This window comes from Pseudopipra pipra, chromosome 5 (assembly GCF_036250125.1).
Source record: "Pseudopipra pipra isolate bDixPip1 chromosome 5, bDixPip1.hap1, whole genome shotgun sequence".
Classification (NCBI taxonomy): Eukaryota; Metazoa; Chordata; class Aves; order Passeriformes; family Pipridae; genus Pseudopipra; species Pseudopipra pipra.
The window spans coordinates 27,051,511-27,074,131 of NC_087553.1; positions in this window are offsets into that span (position 1 = coordinate 27,051,511).

The following is a 22,621-nucleotide window of genomic DNA, read 5'->3' on the forward strand; positions in this document are numbered from 1 at the left end:
CAGGGAGTCAAGAGTCTCTGGGAGGAAACCAGCGATTCAAAGAAATCTGTACAGGGCTGCGTCTGACTCAGTGTGCAGTACAGAGACCACAGCCTGGAAAAACTACTGACGCTGATCCAGCTGAGTAAGAGAGGCCCACAACAACATCTGTTTATAAAACTGAACTTCTGGTTGTCATAAAAAAAAAAATGTATAGTTACAAATGTGGCAACAGGACTTCAACAATACAATCACTGAAACAAACAGTGGGTTGGCAGGGGGGATCATGAGGCTGGGTGAGTCACTGCATCCCCTCCCTATGCTCTATGGAGAGAAGTCACTGAGGTTGGCAGCATGGGGGGTTTCAAATCAGATCTGTGGGGTTGGCATGGACAAGACTTTCAGGAATATATCAAGGAGTAGAGATGCTCAAAATGCAGCTCTGGCCTTGTGGTGATTCTGGAATAAGTTGGCCAGATACTGGTAGTTTGCTTCCACAGAGAGAGAGCAGGCAAGGAAGGAGAAATAAAGAGCTTGTTATTCACAGTTTTCTGAGGTCAGCATTTCTTGTCATCTTCAAGACTTCTAAAAATAGATCCTTTACGTTTGCAGAGAATTGGCTGGTGGAGTTGTCTTGTAGATGCTACAGGCAAGATTCAGTGGGGATATGCTTGAGATATGGATGAAAGGGGAAGAAGTTTGTCAGAAAGCATCCGTGTTAAAATGTGATCCATATTGTGATAGAGTTGGTGGTTTGCTACAGCAATGAATCAACCGTGTCTTTGCAGAGGCCCAGCAAGAGAGAAGCAGGTACAAAAAAAATACCTGGCAAAGGCCTTTCCCACTTTAATGAAGATGACATTGGATTGCCTTTATTGGAAAGACAAAGCTGGTGCTCTTTGAAATCTACACAGATTAAAAAAGATCTTGCTGTTTTTCAGATTATTCCTTATGTCTGGTGTTATTGATATGTGTCTGGTCTAATTTTAGACTATAGCAACCTGCTTATAAACAGAGCTACGGATAAAACAGCAGCAAAGATGACACATATGGTGGACAAAGACAATCCCGTGGGAAGTTTTCCAGTGATGGAAAATAAACATAGGGTCTTTTTTCCTCAAGGATAGAATAAGCCTAACTGGATTTAATACCTATGGATTAGAATGTGCTTCTTGGTGATATACATGAATACAATACCCAGGGAAAGGAAAGTTTATTTGCTTACCCTGCAGAAGGAGCTGGCATTCCCATTGAGCTGCACCTTCCATTTGCCCTCCTCTGTTCCCCCAGCACAGTTATTTGGAGCCCTACACAAAATACTAGATTACAGCATCTCAAAGCAAACTCTGTGGATCAGAGTTCAGCTGTGTCTCTGCTGCAGACCTCTTCACAAGTGACTGCCCACCTGCCAGAGAGCAGCTGCCTGCACAGTCACAGAATTGCTATCTGAGACCCAGCAGCCAAGACACCTACATCAAAAAGACACTCGCATGCGGAGTGGAGCCCCCGTGGAGGGGGTGGAGCCCCCTAAGAGGCTGGGTATGAACTGAGCCGTAACTGGCAGCGCGTTATTTTTTGTCCAGAGAGAGCAAACTAGTTTTGTACAAACTGCTCTCTAGCCTGGGAGGTTGTGACAGGCAATTGCCAGTATCAGAGGCTTTGCAGGAAGGCAGCGGTGTTCTGCAGCGTCAGCTTGCCCACAGGAGCACTGCTTCCCAGCTCTCCATCTGGAAGTGTTGGTGCCCAGCCAGGAGAGTAAAGAAAAGTAACCAGACAGGTCACAGGCTGTGGCCATGGCCCTGGAAAAGCACTGGTACCCTGCCAACAATTGGTTTCATCCCTGTTAGACCTGTCAAGCCAGGTATGACAGGAGGTAACAGCATGTGTCCAGTGAATAAAGGTGTGGATAGATGCTCCTGTTTGGGAGCAATGCTGCATGTCAACAAGACGATGGTTTAAGCAAGAGATGGTACCCCCCTAATGTCAAGGAACAATGAGATCAGGGGAGAGCTCAGCTTCCACTGAGCAGATTGGTAGCTCTTCGGGATATTTTCACCTTGCATCTGGATACAGAGAAAGAGTAGAAGGGAGTGAACTTCCTACCAACAGGTAAAGGTAGGAGAAAGTGTCAAGTTGATAAGATTTGTCAGGTTTTCTGTAACTGTTTGTCTGTGTATGGAGGGTTAGCCCAATAAGTCTTTATGTATGTGTGGCTGAGAACCAGCTCTATTTACTCATCTAGAGAAGAGGCTGCTCTTTCTGTGTGTCTGCAGCAACTTCTCCCTTTAGGGTGTGTGGTTTCCACAAGGCAGGTTGCAATAGAAAACCTATGACATGAAAAGTCTCATCATGAAATTGAAAGTCTAAAGCATGCTGCAGGTTTGACATACTAAGGTTGAAGTGCCTCAAATCCCCAAATCGCAATCCATGGTGTCCCTTGACCTAAGCACCACTCATTTCACAGGTTTTTCTGAATGTCTGCAGTCTGCTAATGGGAGATGGTCAGGTCAAAGCCATGAGAATTTAAGCTGTGAGAATCTGGGTTAGCATTTTCACAGTCAATGAGAGGGTGAAGCTTTCCCACGCGTGCCATGCCTTTGCTAAAGTTCCTTCCAAATAAGCAGCTTGCAGCTGCCATAAGTCTGCTTTTTTTGCCATGTTCCACACATTTGCAGACATTACTACTGTCTGTGAACAGTAGCCCTTGGCTAACAAGATGAGCATCCACAGTGACATTAGATAAGACAAACATTAAGCATTCGCAAGACCAGAGCAAACCCAGATCAAAGGAGGAATGAACAATAATAACTGGGACATGGGGTGTGGAGTTAGGAGTGGGGGAGGCATGGTCAGGCTTGGCTGGAAGCATCTAGAACAGATTGTTTCTGGAGAGTGGAGGTGCCAGAAGAAATAGGCTGTGGCCTCTCTGCACTTTCTGCAGATGCAAGAATCTGTGCTTAGGAAAGATCCGTAGCTGACTTCTCATGCTCTCTGGAATGCTTTCAACAGGAATTTAGCTACATACTATTTGGATATGCTTTTCTGGCTAATTATCTGCAAATACACATTGCATGGTAAGCACCTCTCAGCCTAAATAGCATGTCTTTCTACCTAAAGATACTTCCTCTCTCTAATGCCTGCTATTTATTCTGTGCATTGTCTTGCTGGCTGGTTGCAGGACAAATGGAAGTGATGTGGTCCATGATGTTAGCTACTTCTATGCCTGTCATGACATGGAGAAGGTGCAGTTGAGCCTGAGCTAATGTGTGGGTTTAAAGAAATAGAAACCAGCAAGTTTCATACTGCTCTGTAGTGGTGTAACTGATGTGTTTGTGTGTGTATTGTGGGGCTATCCACGGGATACAATAATTTGCAGAGACATAGGCTACATCTCAGAGCCATATGATAAACTGCATTTGTCACACCTGACCAGGCAGGGTTTCAAATGTGAGTATTTCAAATGTCTACACTGGAGAGGAAAGGGTGGTAGTTCCCTTATTTATAGCTTCACTCAGTTTTGAGGAAACAGATGTAGGAAGTCCCACCTTTATGGATTTGATCATTTCTCTAATGTGTCTTGTCATGTTCCTGTCCCTCCAAGGACTGCTAGATGTCCAATACTTGGGGCAGCTGACTGTACAAACTCAATGGTACAAGAAAAGTGTGGATTACAGTCAACACTGAACAGATATAACTCTTCCTGTGCAGAGTTTAGTTTTTGACTTGTGTTGTTGTTTTCTCTCTGTTTTTTTTAGATGTCAGGGATGATCTCTGTCCTAACTACTTTGGTAAACTGTATGAAGAAAAAAACCTACTGAAACATCTACATCTGATTTTTCCAAAATCTCTCAGAATTTCCAGACAGACTGATCTTTTGAAAGTGCATGGTAGGTATTGAATTGAAAATGCTCTGGATTTATAGTATTTTTGCAGGAATTGTTTGTCACAAAGCTTTAATGGGCAAGAACTGCAGTAGTTCCTTCCAGGACTTTAGCATTATGAGTGAGATCTGTGTCAGAATGCATTCCCCACATCCCACTTATCACAGCTGGGAAGACCCAAAAATTCCCTTGTTCCTTAACAGGAATAAAAAAATTAATATGGGCATGAGATAAGGAGACAATTTCTATCATAATTTCATAGTGATTGGAATTTACTTTTGTCCTCCCATGTGGAAAGGACCATACACTTTGTTTTTATCTTAGAAAGGGAGATGAGATTCTCCTGTGTAGTGAGTGGACTGGCATCTCACACTGTCTGACAATCATGTTATGGTCTCTGCAGAAGATTCTCCCAGACTTGTTCAATGGCAATTGATGTGTAACCGGTGAAGGGGTTTGAACTAGTTCTTAGTGGGTCAGGAAGCCCAGAGGTGCCTTGCCTTCCCAGGTGGTGTTGAATGGGCTGAATGTGATCCTTTGGCTGAGGTTCTGAACACATAGAGGAGGGAGCATGAGCTGGCTGGTACTCCAGAGACCTGAACCTGGGAAAATTTAACTTTTTTCTGAGCTCTGGTGTAAAAGGAGGTGTGGTGAGATGAGAGCCACCTGAAATTAAGTAGTCTTCCCCTGGTTTTATAAAAGCAGGGGAACTGCAGTCCCTATCTCATTTTCTCTTTAGGCTCTATCTCAGTCTCTTCCTTTTTTCCATTGGAAACAGCACAGCTGAAGGCATTTGCTTCTAATGTGCAAATGGTACCTCTGCCCTGGCAGACCCATCTGAGCTGTCACTTTCCACAAGAACCTCTCCCATTCCACATCAAAGGAGTAGTGGTTGTTGGTATTCTCCACCTGCGCATGAAGATCTCTCTCTTCCATTCTGGCAACCAAGGAGGTTTTCTTTATTGCTTTCTCCTGCTCCTGCTTCTCTGTCTTCTGTGACTGTTGTACCATGCAGTACACAGCCCCGATTCCTTCACCAACAGGTTTTACCATGTTAGTGGAGCAACAGCTATCCTAAAAGCACCAAGAACTGGCATAGGTTGACAGCGTCTTACTGTTCTCCTTTCATTCAGTGCTGACAAAGCGAATTAGCTGCTTGACCATCCTGCATCCTGGACTGCAATTTTGTTATTGGCTGTAGAAACCAACCTTGGCGAAGAGGCCAAGGCAAGGGCGGGGCCATTTGTGCTGTGGTAGAGGCTTGACAATGGGACTTATTTCTATTTAACTGCTGCTCCTATGAGCTATTTACATGTGTTCTACTCAAGGCTTGCTGGACTTTCTTCTTATACCATATGTTGGTGTCCTGAGAAAGTTGTAGGATCTCCTTCTCCAGCCAGAGGTAAGGGTTGGAAGGGGCATGAAGACTTCATACTTGCTTCTCACTCTTTGCAATATCTTGCATTTTTTGAATTTCAGGATTCATTTATTTAAGTAACGTTGTAGTGTCACAAGCTCTACAGATATGCAGGGAGAGTGCTAACCTAGGAAGCTAGATGGCAGAGACTGCAAGGGACTCGCCATATTAACAAACCAAACAGGCAGATCTCTTTTGCAACTTAATGGAAAGAAAAGCCCAGGGAAGGCTTGCTCGTGGTGTCCGTACTGGTCTCCCGGTGGGGGGAAGGGTTAGTGGGAGCAGGAAAAGCACCAAGCTCAGTGCATAGTAAGGAGGTAGGAGAAATAAAAAAGGGAAATGTAGCTGAGATGGAAAGATGAGCTGGACATTGACAAGGTCAGGGCAGGACAGAAAGGGCTGAACCTCATGGGTGATGCAGCCAGTAAGGATAACAACTTCAAGCTCCAAGTTCCTGAGCCAAGTGCTGGCAGGAGGCCCTCCTTCCTGTTGCTGTTGCATGGCAGAGGGAGGGGACAATCTCTAGGTTTGCTTTTCCATTCCCTGATGGAGGGGGAAATGACTCCTGCGACTGCAGAGCAATGGTTCCCTTCTAAAAGAGGAAACATCCACTTGTGTCACACTATGAGCCAGCTTCTGAGTTTATTTGCAGCAGGACAGAACTGGAACGACTTGCATCGACTTCATAGCAGTCTTTCTGATTTTGAATCAGGGATTGAAGCAGTGACATCATGTTGAGAAGCTGGTGGTAAAGAGAGGATTTGTGAGGGGGAAGACCTCTTACTTCAGCACAAAGACTGAACATTTAACTAAGCTCTCTCTCTCCGTCCTTGCTCCCTGCTTCTTGCCAGCTCTCCATTGGACTTTTGAGAAGGAACATAAGTTATACTTTGCTTCCTCTTGTACACACCCACTCCCTGTCTGTACCTTATGCATTCATAAGCACAAAAATTTTCTTGACTCCATTCCTTCTCCTTTTGTAATGTACAGTCACCACTTGCATGGCTCCCTCATGCTTGAGGCAGGATATGGACAGGAAATAATAGCATGAGATTCAAACTGGAAAAATGCAAGCCTATTATCTGGGGGAAAATAAACTCAAAATTAGCTATTCAGAGAGTGTGAGCCTTTGGAACTTGCAAGAGACATAAAGCTGGAAGGAACTTGACAGAGACAGCAGATGGAGAGCTGGAGAAGAGCTTGCACTGTGGTACAGCACCTAGCAGACCATGTCGTTTAGAGGTCTTCAGATGCTGATGTCCCTCTCACATCTACAAATCTCAGAGCCATGTTTCACCCTCAGAGGTGCCATATCAGAGGTAATGACAGTGAAAGCTAAAGCTTTTCATTGCTGAGAGGATTTCCCTTAAATGCTATGGCAAGGGATCACTAGTGTAGTCACAACAGTGCTGTGGGACTGAGGAATTGCCTGGATGGTCTGTGATACCTTCATACCAGTCGAAGTCAGAGTCATCATGCCACTGTGCAGCTCCATGCTGGGAATATGTGGGAAGACATGAACTAGCAAGAGAGGGGATAAAGGGAGCACTCACCACATTGCCAGGCTCTGAGGGTGATTGGATAGGGTGATTACGTAGATGGGCTTTTTGATTTCAAGTGTACCTATAAAGGATGATGCTTTGTGAGCGTGAACAAAATGTCAGCAGAATGTCTCAATATCACAAAATGATTGCTTGAATTTGACAGGTATGTCTGAGCACTTCCATCCCTCTAAGATATATGACAAAAAGTGAGAATTAACAAATTGAAGCAAGGAACATGGCAGATTGGTAAAGAGAGCTTACAAGTGAAGAATAAGGACTCTTGGAGGTGAATTGAAGAAATGTGGATTTGGAACCTTGGACTGAAGCTTAAGAGTTGCCCCAAAACTGTAGGTACTGCCTTGCTGAGAACAAATGCTACATCTCTTGTGATATGCAAGAGAATGAGTCTACTTTAAAATAATTGCCCAAATTGGACTAGAAGATGAAAGTGAGCAAAATGAGGCAGAGGCTGAATAACCTGCAACAATAGCTTTGTAGTGGCCAGGTTCAGTATGAATGATAAGTTTACTGGGTCAAGTGAAACACAGAGGAGCAAGGGGCACCATCATCTTCATTATCCTGAGATTAGCTCAGTTGGTTATATGCATGGTGCTAATACCACCAGGGCCATGGGGTTGATCCCTGTACAGGCCATTTACTTAAGAGTTGGACTCAGTGATCCTTGTGGGCCCCTTCCAACTCAGAATATTCTGTGATTCTATGACTTCCAGAAGAACAGGGCAAAAGCCTTCTAAGTGCAGGGTCTGATCCTCTTCACAGTGCTGCTCAGTGTGTGTGTTGGGGTGAGCAATGTGCAGGCAGGTGTTTGGCCCACTCCAATGTCCTATTTCTGTTATTGTAGCTAAAGAGGCAGTGAGCCACATGTTAGGAAATCCTATGTGGTACTTGAGTTACATCTCTTACAGATGGTTATGCTCCTTAAACTGGTGATATTTTCTACAGATGATGGTGAAAGAGGCCCTTCTGACTTGTGAACCACATGCAGAACAGCTATTCCCACCAGATCACCACAGCTCCAGCTGGGTGGCCATGGAGTCCTTTTCTCTATAAGAAAAGTGGTCAGGGCAGAGGGAAGGAAGATAGTGTCTTTTAAACTCTCCAAATGTCACAACAAGGATGGGCTTACTGTGGGTCAGAAGCAGTAGTGTGTCAGGGCAAACCAGCTCTGATCTGTAAATGAATGCTTATGAGCTGCACTGATGCTTGTGGAGATTCCTTGTGCTGCCTCCTATCTACATGTTTCAATCCAGTGCTGTTACCTTCATGGCTTAATGCAGAGGTGATATGCATGCCATGGGGCAAAGAGTGGGCATGATGGAGCTCTGAAAGTTAGCAGAGATCTCTGCATGTCACAGCCACCAAAACAAGTGATTGCAGAGTGAAAGCAGGATGGAAACAGCAATGACAAATGGAAGCTGCAAAGTCTTTGGTAGCTGATGTGCATCTTCATCTTTCACAGGAGTTTTACTGTTGTCTCCGCTGTCCCCTTTTTGGGGAGCAAGATATGTGGCTGCATGGGAGACATGAATTCCCAGCCTTTCTCTTTGCTGGAAACTGATCACGCCCAATACTCATACAAGTGTCAACTAACTGTTCTCCATCCCACTTTGTCCCAGCAGCAGCTGATGCTGCTCACCAACATGGGGCACTGGGTATGCACTGTCCCTCCCAAAACACCTGGAAAGAGTTGCCAAGCTGAGAGGCTCTGAGTCACTGGAGATTTGTGGGGGGTTCTCCTCTCAGGAGAGCAATCTCTGAAGGCAGGCTGTTGCTGCATACCATGAGCTACTTGTAGAGCTGAGTTCTTAATACAAGAAAGGCCAGCTTGTCACTGTAATTTAAAAATCCTTTTGCCATCTAGGGAAATGTCAGCAGGCAGAAACAAGCAATGGGAGGGCTTGACCCAAACACAAAGAAGCTGCTGTTTTCTGCCTGTCCTCGCTGTCAGCAGTGTTAGGTTGCTCAGTGCTACTCGAGAAAGCAGCTCTGGAAATTCTCTTCTTTCCATGAAAGCTGAAGACATGTGAAGTGAAATACCTCTGCCTGAATAAACACCTGCCAGACTGTCATGGGAAGAGCTGCAATGTTGAAGTACAGCAGGGTGAGGACTGGCATAAGGCCCAAAACTGGGAGTCAAGGAGAATCCTCTGGCAAAGCTGACACCTTGTTTTTGATGGCTTGTTTTCTACCTGCAGGTGTAATCGATACTCAGGTGCTGGAGTGACTAAACTTGCCCGCTGTTGCTGCTGCCATTGCAGCTGCACCAAGCAGTGTGGCGGAATAGAGGGAGGGGATGGGTGTGAGACAAATTCCTGTCTCGAGAACCACAGAGGCATTTTCATGCCTGGGATACTTTCCTATTTGCTTTCCCCCAAGGTGGCCCCTCTCGCCTTGGAGACAGTGTGGCACCTGAAACCATGGGGCATATGACCATACAGTTATTGACAGCTCCAGTTCAGGAGCAGAAGACCTATTTTGCAGTTCATAATCTAGGCTGGGGTATTCTGAGGGGCAGAATATGGAGGAGCTGGGGTGAATGCAAATAGGATAGCAGGGTGACATCCTCGTTCAGAGAGGCTGTGGTTTGGCAGAGGAGAGTGGAGGGTGTGCTGTGCCCACACTTGGCCCACTGGTGTGTTTCTGATCCATCCTACTCTTTGTAGATGGCTCAAGGAGGATCCTTCTGTGTACAGACTTGTTCGCAGCTGATGGAAACTTGCCCAAGGCATCCTGGCTTGCCATCACTGGCAAGAGAAGGGACACATCAGGAATGTTTCAACTCAATGGTGGTGAGGAGTTGGAGTGGGATGGTGCAGATCTGCACCCTATCCTCCACTGCTGTGGATACCCCAATCTTTCCTGTGCAGTAACTCTGTTTTCCCTATGCAGCCCTCAGATCCCCTGGAACTCAAAACCATAGAAACCACCAAGCATCTGTGTTCAGTTTCTTGCATTCCTGTATTTGCTGTATTTAAGGTTCAGGTCATTAAAGCAACTAAGTCTAGTTATCACAAAGACTGTCCTCACATACCTGTTGTCTGAGCACACTGCTTCTATAAGGGCTGGTGCCAGGCAGTCCTTTGCACTGGACCAGTCTCAAAGGCGAACTCTGGCTGTGGAGAGCTTTGTAAATGGGATCATAAGTAAGAAAACAAGCGTCAACCTGAGCACTTCAAATGGTCAGTCTCGACAAAGAGCTCATCAGAAGGACCTCACAAGGCTCTGTGCTAGCACTAGTGCTATTCAACACACTTGTTACAGTCTGGAGAGGAACACTAACAGCAAGTTAACAGTTTACTTGTGTCCCATAATTATTCCAGAGAGGCAGTATAAGGCTGACTGCAAAGGGTTGCAGAAAATCTCCTGACTCTGAGTGGCTAGATACTCCCTGGCAGATGAAATTCAGTGGCGGTAAATGCAAGGCAGTTCCACTAGGAAGAAAACAGTCTAGCTGTACAGATATACTGAATGGCTATAAGTCAGCTAGCAGAGAAAGAGATTCTTGGATACATTGAGGATAGGCTGCTGAAAACACTCTCTCAAGGCTCTGTTGAGGTCAAAAAGCCAAAGAGAAATGTTAGGAATGAGTACAGAAGAAACAAAGAACATGATTATGCTTCTGTGTACTTCATGGTCTGCTGAAAGTTTGAAAGTTGTGAGTGCTTCTGGTTACTACTTTGAAGAGCATAGACACATTAGTAAGAGAAGAAAGGACATCAACAATGATCAGAAGTAGGAGATAGTTTCTGGGGAAACACAGATTGCTAATCTTGAAGAAGAGATTCCTGAAAGGGAATCACAAATGGTATGGAGAATGTCAACAGAGAAATAACATTCATGCAGTTCCATATCACAAAAACTAATGGCACCTGATAAACTGGTTAGGCAACAGGTTTAAAATAAACAAGCTTTTCCACGTAGGCATCTAGGAATAATGGAACTCTGCCACAGAGTGTTGGTGGAAAACAATCCATGAAGGGTTTGGGCACATCTATACAGCATATTTCCTTTGGAGACTGTTGGATGCAGCAGCATAGATGTTACCTCTGCATCAGAAGTGTCCTAAACAGCAGGCTGATTGTAGGTGAGCAGGAGAACTGGGATATAGCTTGTTTCCTCTGTTTCTTATACTTCTTTCCTAAATACCTAGTGACTGCTAGAGAAGACACACTGCTTATTTAATCTGGGCTACCACAGGTTGTCTTACATTTTTAGTTTGTTTTTTTTCCTACACCATTTTCCTAAATTGTCATCTAACCACTGATGATATATCACAGGAGAAGTGGAAAGTGAACCAGTGAGCTGGAGAAGAGAACAAACTTCCAGATGGAGAGCCAACATGTCTTATAGAAATTCTTAATGTTTTTTGCACTGGTGTGCTAGGACATACCATAAACCAGAAATAGGGACTTTTGAGTGAAAGTAAGCAAAGATTGTGGTAATTTTCTTAAAATGAAGAAAACATTGTTTTTCCTGTTAGGTTGGCCAGGGCAGTGGATGTCATTAGACATTTAGGAGATAGAAGAGACATAATCTTCCCTTGCTGAATGAGCAGTAAATATGCCCTAGCTGTCTGATCCAAACAGTTACACCTGTCCAAGCAGGAAATGCCAAGCTTTGTATCAGTAATGAAATTTGGATTCTGTGTATTTGCAGCCATGAGTAGAATATTTGCAGAAATAACTGAGAGTAAAATTTCTCCCCAGGGGTGTTGGTCTTTCCAGCTTGCACAGATTCACTTCTTGGGGACAAATTTCAATAGAGGAGAATAATTTTGCATGAATAAGCTGAAAGGAGATATCAGCTGTCCACAGACAATCTTTGTGGAGGAAAAGATAACTAGCTACAAGTCCAGGACTCTGGGGTGCTGGTAAGAGAAACATGTTGGTTATGGCTTAGCACAGTTTCAACCAGCAAGCTGTCCTAGCCTCAGCCTCTCTGGAGGTGTTTCACAATGTAAGATCCTGTCACAGCTCTGGGAGTGGGAGAATATTCTCTCTGCAAACAAAGCTATGTTTTGGTTTATTTGGCCTTTTCCATTTCAAATGCCTTGATTGCTGGTGCCTGTCAAATCATCTGATGGCCAATCTCTTCTCAGAGACTACAGCTTTTAAGATGATACATGTCCTGAACCATTCAGCTATGGTCCTGCTTTTTTCCCCTGTTCCGTTCTGCCCAGTTTCTGACTCCACCTTCTCTGCCTGCCTGCCCATTTTTCCATTTCATTATATCCCCTCCCCCAGGACTGGAGAAGAAAAGCCCACATCTGGAGGCCATTCACAGCTGGAAGATCTCTGCTGACATTCCTTGCTTTGAAATCCAATCTGTGTAACCTTCTGTCTAAATACATGGCAGAAAGAGGCTTTGTGAGGGGAGTCTGTGAACAAACCTGTGATTCTACATCCTTTTTCAAGTGCGAGACTTCCAGATTTGGGTTTAGGGCTTCATAATTTTGAGGTTTCCAAATGTGCACACTGAAAGCGATTCAGAAAAGGGTGTTCATTCTTCTGCACGCTATCCTCCACTGGTGAGAATAGCCTCAACCTTTCCCATGCAGTAACTCTGTTTTTCCTATGCAGCCCTCAAATCCCCTGAAACACAACAACACACAAACCAGCAAGTATCTGTGTTCAGTTTCTTTCATGCCTGGATTTGCTAGATTTAAGGTCCAGGTCATATACCCAACAACAGTTAAATGAAGTTGCTGAAGCATTACATAGGTTCCAACATCCACAACTGATTTTGTCCAAACAGTTCAGTCAGTGGCCTTTGGGCTGCATTTTGTCTGTAGAGCAGTTCACCCAGGCTCCTGGTAACTTTTCCACCACTGAAGAATAAAACTTTATGTTTCTTGCATCCTCCTTGCCGAGTTAGAGTAAATTGCTTTAATGTGACCCCCTGCTTGCCAGGAAGGTGAATAATTTCTAATTCCATTTTAAATACCTTGGAACAGAGCTTTAGTTGTTATCGCTGGGTTTGTTTAGCCTGTATAGCGTTTCTTCTATGACAGCATTATGGAGTGCTTTACAATGCTTACAACCACACTCATCATTGTCATAAATGCCCCTGTCATGACTAATAGGACAAAGTTCGTTGAGCTGGTGGTCTGGAATTTAAGGCTTGGCACAGAGGAAACAGGTGTGTCCTTTTTCTTAAAATAATAAAAATAAAAACAAAAAGAAAAAAAAAAAAAAGAAAAAAAAAAAAAGAAAAAGAAAAAAGTGAGGGGGATGTCATGTTTGTTTCCCAATGGGATTCTGTCTGCTTTTATGTTCTGATAAGGGCCAGCAGCTTCCTGTGCCTTTTCTGTGAGAATCCACTGGTTTGGCTGTGCAATAGCCTCAGGTTTTTCACCCTGTATTGGATCTCTGGGACCTGAATGGGTCCAAATACCTTATCTTCTGGCATCACACTAAGGTACTGTTGCACTCATATTGTGTGCCTGCTTGCCTGGAAACATCCACCTTGGTGTTCCTCCTTGCATTGCAAATCTGAACAGACTAGAGAGGCTGTATTCTCTGTTAGTATAATTTGGGAACCATTTGTGGCTGGCTGTTAAATTTTTACTCTTAAAGTGAGCAAGCCTTATTCTGAAAAGAATAGATGTACTGTGTATATATATCCATGCACTCAAGAGTTGAAAGAATATATTTTAGTAGAGCTGTATCAGTTTTCTAATCCTCAACCCCTGAGAGATTAAAGGCATTCTTTCATTCCCCTTTTGAAAAGTTAACTGTTGCAGGGTATGATTTAAGCTGTTCTGTTTCACGTCATACTACTATGGGCACTGTTCAGCTCGTGGGTCATAGTGGAGAGGGTAGGAGTAAAGTACTGAACAAGAGCAACTTAAACCATGACAAGTTTTATAGGTACCTGTTTGACTCAATTTAGCTTTCTAGACTGCCCCATAAATGTAATGTAATTTAATGGTCTGCACATATCTGGGCCATATTTGGCCTACATGCTAGCTCAGTTTGACTCACATATTATGACTATTTCCCTGATAAGTCTGCTGAGGAAACAAGGGGTTAATAGCTCTGGCGAGTAAGTGACTATTTTTTTTCTTTTCTCAAGTTAGAATTGTTCTTTGTGTGATACGGTCACCAGAACATCTGGAATAGACTCGTATTTTGGGGAATATGGCTGCTTGTGCCTAAAGCTAGTGACTCTATGGCTTCATATACCCAAATGAATACCTTTGTAACACTGTGATTAAATTTGCACTGGTATAAAGGGCAAGCAAAATGCTCATTATTCTTACTGACATCTTATTCTAACAGTCTGAGGAAACAAACCAAACCATATTATTACTAATGATTATTACTGTTATCTGCCCTTCGGCGGTGCTGAGAAGCTAGTGCCCCAACATACAAGGTTCTGATCAGAAATCTAAGCAGCCATCACTGACCTTAGAGATCAGTGTGATGCTGAAATGCAATAGTCATCACTAGTGTGGCTATCACAGAAATCCGGGTCCCTGTTTCAGAGTACAGTGATTTGCCTGACAGAAAAACATTTTCTTTTCTTGTTTCTCTTCAGTTTGGATACTATGGGGAATAGTTCTAGACATTTGATGCTGACCTTCACACCTCAATTATTCTGTTTCTGGTGATAACAAGGTTGTCATCAGAAGCAGCAAGACCTGCCTTTGGAGGCAACCCGTTCTGTCCCATTGGGATTGTAGCCTCTTTGCCTGCTGTGGGCAGCTGGAGATGGTCACAGCTGTAGCTCCTACAGATTGCTCTGGAACTGTGGTTTCTTAATAATGCTGAAAATCTGGCTCTTGCTCCCAGCACTGCAAACAGTGTGCTTCCTTTTGAGAGGGCAGTGAACCAGGGCAGGGCAGCAGTGGGACTGGTAGTTCTTCTGAGAAGCTGGACTTGCATACTGTAGTGGGTTTCTGTGGCTGGGTTTTGGTGTGGGGGGGTGGGCTACAGGGGTGGCTTCTGTTAGAAGCTGCTAGAAGTTTCCCCTGTTCCATGGAGCCAATGCCAGCCAGCTCCAGGAGACTTCCTGCCGCTGGCCAAGGCCGAGCCAATTGGGAGCAATAGTAACGCCTCTGTGATAACATATTTAAGAAAAAAAGATTGTTGCATAGAAGAAATTCCAGCCAGGGAAGAGCAGAGTGAGAACATGGGAATAACAACATAGACACCAAGGTCAGTGCAGAAGGAGGGACAGGAGGTGCTCCAGGCCCCAGAGCTGTGGCCCCTGCGGCCCGTGGTGCAGACCATGGTGGAGCAGCTGTGCCCCTGCAGCCCATGGAGGACCATCAGGGTGCAGAGACCCACCTGCAGCCCATGGAGGAGCCCATGCTGGAGCAGGTGGATGCATGAAGGAGGCTGTGACCCCGTGGGAGGCCCAAGATGGAGCAGGGTCCTGACAGAGACCTGCAGCCCATGGAGAGGGAAGCCCACACTGGACCAGGTTTTTTCCAAGGTGGGACTTGTGGCCCCTGTGGGGGACCCACACCGGTACAGCTCATTCGTGAAGGACTGCACCCCATGGAGGAGTGACCCATGGGACAGCAGTTTGGGAAGAGCTGCTGCCCAAGGGATGGACTCACGCTGGAGAGGTCCATCAAGGACTGTCTCCTGTGGGAGGGACCCCACAGGAGCAGGGGAAGGACTCCTCTCTCTGAGCAGCGCCAGAAACAACAACTGATCATAACCCCCATTCCCCATCCCCGTGCACCGCTGGGGGGGGGAGGAAGAACATGGAAGGAAGGAGGGTTGGGGGAAGGTGTTTTTAAGACTGCTTTATTTCTCACTCTTTGGCTCTTATCCTGTTAGTCATAAACATAAGTACTATCCCCACTTTGAGTCTTGTTTTGCCTGTGAAGGTGATCAGTCACTGACCTCTCCCAGCTCTTATCTCTACTCATGAACCCTTAGCTGTTTTTTTTTTTTCTCTCTCCTCTGTCCAGTTGCAGAGGGAGAGTGAGAGAGCGGCTTTAGTAGTGGGTACCTGGTATCTGGCTGGGGTCAACCCACTACACATACATGGTGATGAAACTTTGTCTTGAAAGGACAGAAGCAAGTGGAATACACTGCTTAAGGGAGAAGATCCAAAAGAAAATAGCTGTTGTAATGGAAAGAAAGGAAATTTTCAGTTGAATATCAGGAAATCTTTGCTAGCAACTGACTTTTGTTGGTGCGTGGAATAGCTTCCTAAGGGAAACCCAGTATTGGAAGCCTGTCAATTCTGATCTCCAAAACTAGACTGGACACAGCAGAACACACTGCAGGCCAGGAAATGAATTTACTTTGTCTGGGATGAATACTATGGGTGTGACCCTGCACCACGAAAAAAACAATGCAAGTGTTGCCAGTGATCTCAGGGAACATAGGCTCCTTCTAAGAGTAATCCAGTGCTGATTTTCCATCTCTCCTATACACTGTGAGGTGTTTCTTATCAGTGCAGTGGTGGTGGCAATGTCACCAGTATATCTAAACCTATTCCTTTCCATTCAATTCTGCTCCTTGCTCCTTTCAGGCAGCTGTTAAGGAATGGTGCTGAGTTTCTCAGATGCACAGAGCATTAGGAGAAGAGAGCCAGATCTACTTCTCACCTGCAGGGATGGGAGGGAATACATCCCCAGTGTGCATGAGGTCTGTGTAAGACTAAGACTGTACTTATTTCATAGATCATAGAATCATTAAGGTTGGAAAAGACCTCTAAGATTGTCAAGTCCAACTGTCAGCCTAGCACCACCACCATATTCACTACAAAAACGTGTCCTCAAGGGCTATTAATTAACTGACGCTCACCCTGGCCTCTGATCTGGCAAAGGCAGAGAAGGGCAAAGGTAAAGGAATTGATGTCTTTCTACTGGGCTTGGTCTTACTTCACATCGTTTCACTGGTACCCCCTGCTCCCCTGGGGCTACTTTGCCCAGTAGCCCTTACAGCAGAGGCAGGAGACTTTTTTGCTCTTGTGCTGATGACTGATTCCAGTGAAAATCTGTGTTCCTTGCCAGATGGATCCTAGAGCAGCCATACTCCTAGTGCTCTTTATAGTCCTTTCCAGTGTTCCCAAATGCTAAGGTGTGTTAGTGCTGGGGTACACAGGGCAGTGGTGAGAAGGGCGGAGGCAAATAACTGTGGTTTTAAAAGTAAATAATTTATGCAACAATAACCTCTCCACCCAGGTAATCACTTAGAACAAACATTCTACATGTCAAAGGTGTTTCTGGAGATAAGGGTTAGCACAATAAGACTCCTGCTTTCTTGGCTTTATCTAGTGCTCAGCACTTAATGGCACCTCGCTCTCTGCTGAAGGCAGTGCCCCAGAAGAGGTTACCAGTCAGGGGTAAGACTTCAGGGGGAAGAGTTGCACTGACAATAAGCTTCCAGTGTGGGAAGTACAGTGTTTTCCAAGGGGACTGGATTTAGGCCCTAAAACTTTGCCCATGTTACAGAGAGTGCAGTATTTGTCTGGGGGGAAAAAAGGACAGATATGGAGAAAAACACACTCTAATGGCTGGGAAATTAGGCTCATGGTTGCAAACTGCACCTGTGCTTGCAAAGCAGGCTGAGGCTTTTATTGTCCCTTTTGGCTTTTTTTTTTTTATTATTATTCAGGCAAATACTGCTTACTGAAGAGAATTTTTCCTTGGCTACTTGGCCAAGGGGAGCTCAACAAAGGAAGTCCTGGAGACTGCTGCTGAAGATTCGGCCTTGTGACCTTCCTGCGGTATACTGACAGGCCATTACCATGTTGTGATGGTTGCCTAGCAAAGTAGTGACAAGTGTGCTGAGGCACAGTGACAGCTGTGTCACACCTGAGGCTGAAACTCTGTAGTATTTGTTTTGCAACAGAGCAAAGCTTGCATCAGTGTATCCCCAAGTCAATGAGTGCAGGTGTAGTGACAGAGTGGCTCTGTCCATGTGCTCACCTAACTTGTATCACCAAGTGTCCTGCAGTGGCTCCCTATTTGGCCTTACCAACACCCCTGTGAAGAAATAACTGAGCCTTGCTGTGATCATAGAGACAAGAGGTAGAGAGACTGAGTCGTAGTTATTTTTTGTGTTATGATGTAATGATCAAGACTATAAGAGTCCATGGGCTATGATGCAGAAACCTTCATGTGGATAGCAGAGTGAGAGGCAAAAACCCACCACCACCTCTGTTGCATCGCTGTAAAGAGTATCACTGATTAGACCTCAGAAAGCACTTGCCAAGGGGAGATCCTGTTATCAGCAAGTGCTTCTAGTGGGGTTCCTATGGATGTAAACTTTTAACCTGATAGTACTGGACTAATTTATCAGGAAAATTTAATTTCTGGCATAATTTGCATGTCACATAAATAATAGGGAGGAGGATAACAACAGTAAGGTCAGCTCAAACTGCACAGATGGATCTCAGGTGCATTTAAACAAAAAAAAGCCATGGCTACCTTCTTATAGCAAAGTGTGGTTTTGGATGTGACAGGTAGATTGGAGACATTATCCAGTTGGCCCACATCTGTAAGATTCCTGACACTGGAAATGAGGTACACAGGTCAGGATAGGAGGGCTTGTGCTTTGTGCTACACTCCTAAGAGGAAGGCAAGCTGGGAAGGGCCTGAAATACAGGCATGACTGGTGAGATCATGCTGGAGTACTGTCTTCTGTTTTCCTGTTTGAATTTCTCAAAGGATGCTAAAAACTGGAAAGGACTCAAAATATAGTTTATATAAGAGAAAGTTAAGAATTTACTTAATCAAACTCTACAAATATTTCACTTGGGAGATAGATTTCTAATAGTAAACAATGCTGGCAGAAAAGGTCTTGTTGAAATATAGGTTACACCTACACTTGTAAATAAAGTGATCCAGAGCTAGTTCTCTGAACCTCAGGGCAAGTGGCACAGCATCTGTCTGAATAAAACTTCTTCTGCCCTAAAGAAGATTGCCCAAGTAATCCATTAGGAATGATGCCCTGACCCATGTTGTCAGACTCAGCCCTGCTGTTAGGAGAGTACCCTCCTGTTGTTCAGAGTACTAGCTGCCACAAGCCAAATCTTGCCATGAAGTATGCTAACAGTTTAACAACACAGAAAATTGCCTGTCAGGGCTTGTGCATGGCTTGAACTGCTCAGCTTGTAATAGAGAAGTCACCTCAATGGCTGGCGGTTGAATGCCATCTAGAAATAGGGTGTGGTCTCCAAACTGTGAGGTTGGTTAGCCAGTGGAACAGTTTAGGGACAATAAATTCCTTGTCATTTGAAGTCTTTCTGTCCAGCTTGGATGTCACCCTAAAAAGACAGAGATTTAAGAGAAACCATGACCACAGTGTGGGCAGGAGAGAGCCCTAGGGTGAATGCTGTGCACGGGGGCAGAGCAGGTATCTGCCATGTCCAGCAGATGCACCTGTATCCCTGAAGGGTGTGTTCACTACAGGGAAAGCCTCTATGAGAACCTCCTAATGATCATAAAGAAAATTATTCTCTGTCATCACTGCTAGGAGCCCTAAGCTCTGTGGAAAGCACTTGATTAAATCTCTGCCTCTGGGATAAGAGATTGAAGTGGCACTCCCTGCACTCCCTGCTGCTCTGCTCTCTTCTGTGGGAAGTCTCAGCACCTACACATAACTGAGTAGCTGAGAGGGGCTATGGGGGCTCAGAAAAAGAGAGAGAAGCTTTTTGGGGGTGGACATAGGCATTCCAAGCCACGGCTATTTTCCAAGCAGTGATGCAACAAGCTGGATAAGATCCTGCAGGCATCAAGTCACTTTCCCTGCCTGTACATTTTGGGCTAGTGAGCCGAGTGTGAGTCAGGACCCCAGTGAAAGCCTGGGAGTGAGGAGGTGGAGAAGGGATAGTAGAGGAATCTTCCCATTAGGAAATAATATAAACAAGATCAGATTGGATGTCTGGCTCCTCTGACACGCCTGCCTACACTCCCCAGATACATCCCCAAGGAAGCAAGGTGTCTGGGACATCTTGTATCTTACCAGACTTGATCTGTGACCCACAGATTTTTTCTTTAGCAACAACAAGAAGACATCAGTGGCTCTTCTCTTCTAGGATCTCAAAGCATCTTGAGGACCTCATTACAGCTTTTGAAAGAACAGTCTCTCCACATCTTCAGTCCAGAGGTTAAACCAGATGTAAAAATGGCCATGAAAGACTATGGGGAAGTTCAATCACTATGGATTTTAATTTTCATTTAATAATTATAAAATGAATTTTAATATGAGGAGAAGGAAACAGCAGATCTGCTCCAGCAAAGCTGTGAAGCACACATTTAAGGTCTGTAATAGACTGTGGGTGGAAAGAAATACTAGGAAGTTCCAGAATGGTTTCGTTGAGAATCTTAGTAATATTGTACTTCACACATCACCTTTGTACCAAACCTGGAGCATGATGATTGCAGAGGGAGGTGTTATCCTGGACTGCTGTATTAGCCCAGACTAAGAGGTGTTTCAAGACTGGAATAATAAATGTGGTACAGTAGGACAGATGAACTTTCCTTGGGCTGATTGAAAATTGCTCAATACACGTTATATTTCAGATACTCATTAGCAGAACTCTAGGGCATCCTTAGGACTGCAACTCAGATGGATTTACCAGAAATATTAAAGGGCAGTAGCACGGGCCAGTGACCTGCTTTGAAAGGGGAGTGGCTGACCTGTGACAGCATCCAGTCATGAACTGAAATGCTAGGGATTTTGGAAGTCAGGATTGCAGCGCATTGGTAAAGCTGTGTGTGAGTCTTCAGGACTGATGGCAGTAATTAAGGGTATTTATTGTCCAGCACTGGATTGGAGGGAAAGACCAGTTCTGCAATCCCTGTTTTAATCCAACCCTCTGAAAGCCGAGTTCAAACCAAAGCAAAACAGAAAATTATTGTTTTAAAGAGAAGGAGGGTGAGAGAGAAGACCCTAATCAAAATTTTCTGATAACTCAAAAATCCATTGGCGAGAGTCATGCAAAGAGCTGGAACTGAGCCTTTCTTCTTACCCAGTGCTGAATGACTGCAGCATGCTTAAGCAGTGCCACAGCTCTCTCAAAGCCACCCTCTTTAACATTGACCTAATCCTTAATCCTCACCCCTGGTGTCCTCAGTGTGTCTCACCCATGAACACAGCCCCTTCGAGCTGTGTTCCCTCCTGTTCTCTCCAGCCAGTCTTTCTAGTTTCACAGCCTCTTCCAGGCTGCAGGCTTCTTTTTTTTTTCTTTGTCTCATCCAGGAAACACATCCACCTCTCTTGCCCCAGCCTCATATTCTGCCTCACTCAGAGATTCTGTAGTTTGTGTGAAGGAATTTCAAGCAATGCAAACTACAGCAAATTAAAAAAAAAATCATAGAAATTAGAGATGGGAAAGCCTTTCTAGCTCATCCAATCCATCATCTCATTCCTGCGTAGCCCAATTCCTGCAAGATTCTTGCCTGCAGTACATTTTCCAGTGCATTATCCAGTCTGGCATCCTTTACTTCCCATGAGAAAGTGTTCCACAGAGGATTGCTTTTCAGTGTTTGGAAGAGGTTTCTGAAGTTTTCTTTCAATTCTGCCTGACCTAATTTCTTTAAGTTCTGCCTGTGGTAGCACACTAGCCAAATGCTCTCCTTCCTTTATGCTTACCTTGCTCAGGTGATGGCAAATAATTCTTGTTCAGTCAAGCTGTTTAGCCACAATGCTTAATACTGAGTTGTAAAGCTCAACAATTATAGTCCTTGGGTACCTGGGAAAGACTAATGTTGAGGTTAGCATGTTAATGGGTGCACAGAACGTAGAAGACAGTGCTAGTAGGGTTGCCTCTTTGTTATAACAGTAATTTGACACATTCCATCACAAGGTCTGGCTTTGGTTGCTTTTGTCTTTGCCAAACTTGGAGCCAACATCTTCTAGCTCATGTCTGCTTCAGTAGTTTTATTGGGTTCTTTTTGGTTTTGTTTTTAATTTCAGTCAAAACCACTTAGCTATTTCTGAGAACAAGGCTGAAAGGGAATATTCTGTTTTATACACATTTTAAAAAAAATTTAATTACTTTTTCTTTAAAAAAAATCCAACAAACCACCTTTTGAATAATGTCTTGCTTTAAAATAAACCACATTTTTTTTCTGTCAGGAACACATTTTTTGTCATCTCTGACCAAGTCCCACCCAAAGTTGGCTAAATAATGAACTTTTGAGTTATTGCAGCTTGAGCCTGCTCAGAAAAAATAATGGGGGCTAGAAGGACAGGCTTTTATCTTTTTTTTTTTTTTTTTTTTTTTACTGTGGGCCTGATGGAAATAACAGCACATGATTTAAGACCATTACAATGTACTTGCACAAAGGCCTCTGACTGTGGCTGCAGGGTCACCTTGTTCCAGCCTCCCCTGGCCCGGGTTGCTGTCACTGCTGATGGACCCCTCCTGCCCATGGCCAGGGTCACCCTCGGGAACTGACATCCTTGCTCCATGCGTGGAACTGGGCCTGCCCAGGCATGCGGAAACCTGGCTGTGAGGAAACAGGGAGGTACAGAGACAGGAGGAGGAGAGAGAAAAGAAAAAAACTCAAACCACAACTGAAAAAAAGCCAACCAAAGAAATACAGCAGAAGAGAGGCACACACCCATTTTCTATGCTAGCTGTCTCCAAAATATTTTGTGTTTGTGTTTTTACCAACCTGGGCACTCCTTTCCCTCAGGACATGTAGGGAAGCCTGGGTGCCCTGGAACTCCCTGGCTACAACACACACGTGCTGCATCGATCCCACACCCAGGGCAGTGACACCATCTGCTCTCGGCATTGCCTACTCCCACTGGGCATCCAAGGCATGTGGCCAGGGCCCCAGACTTGTGTCACTGCTG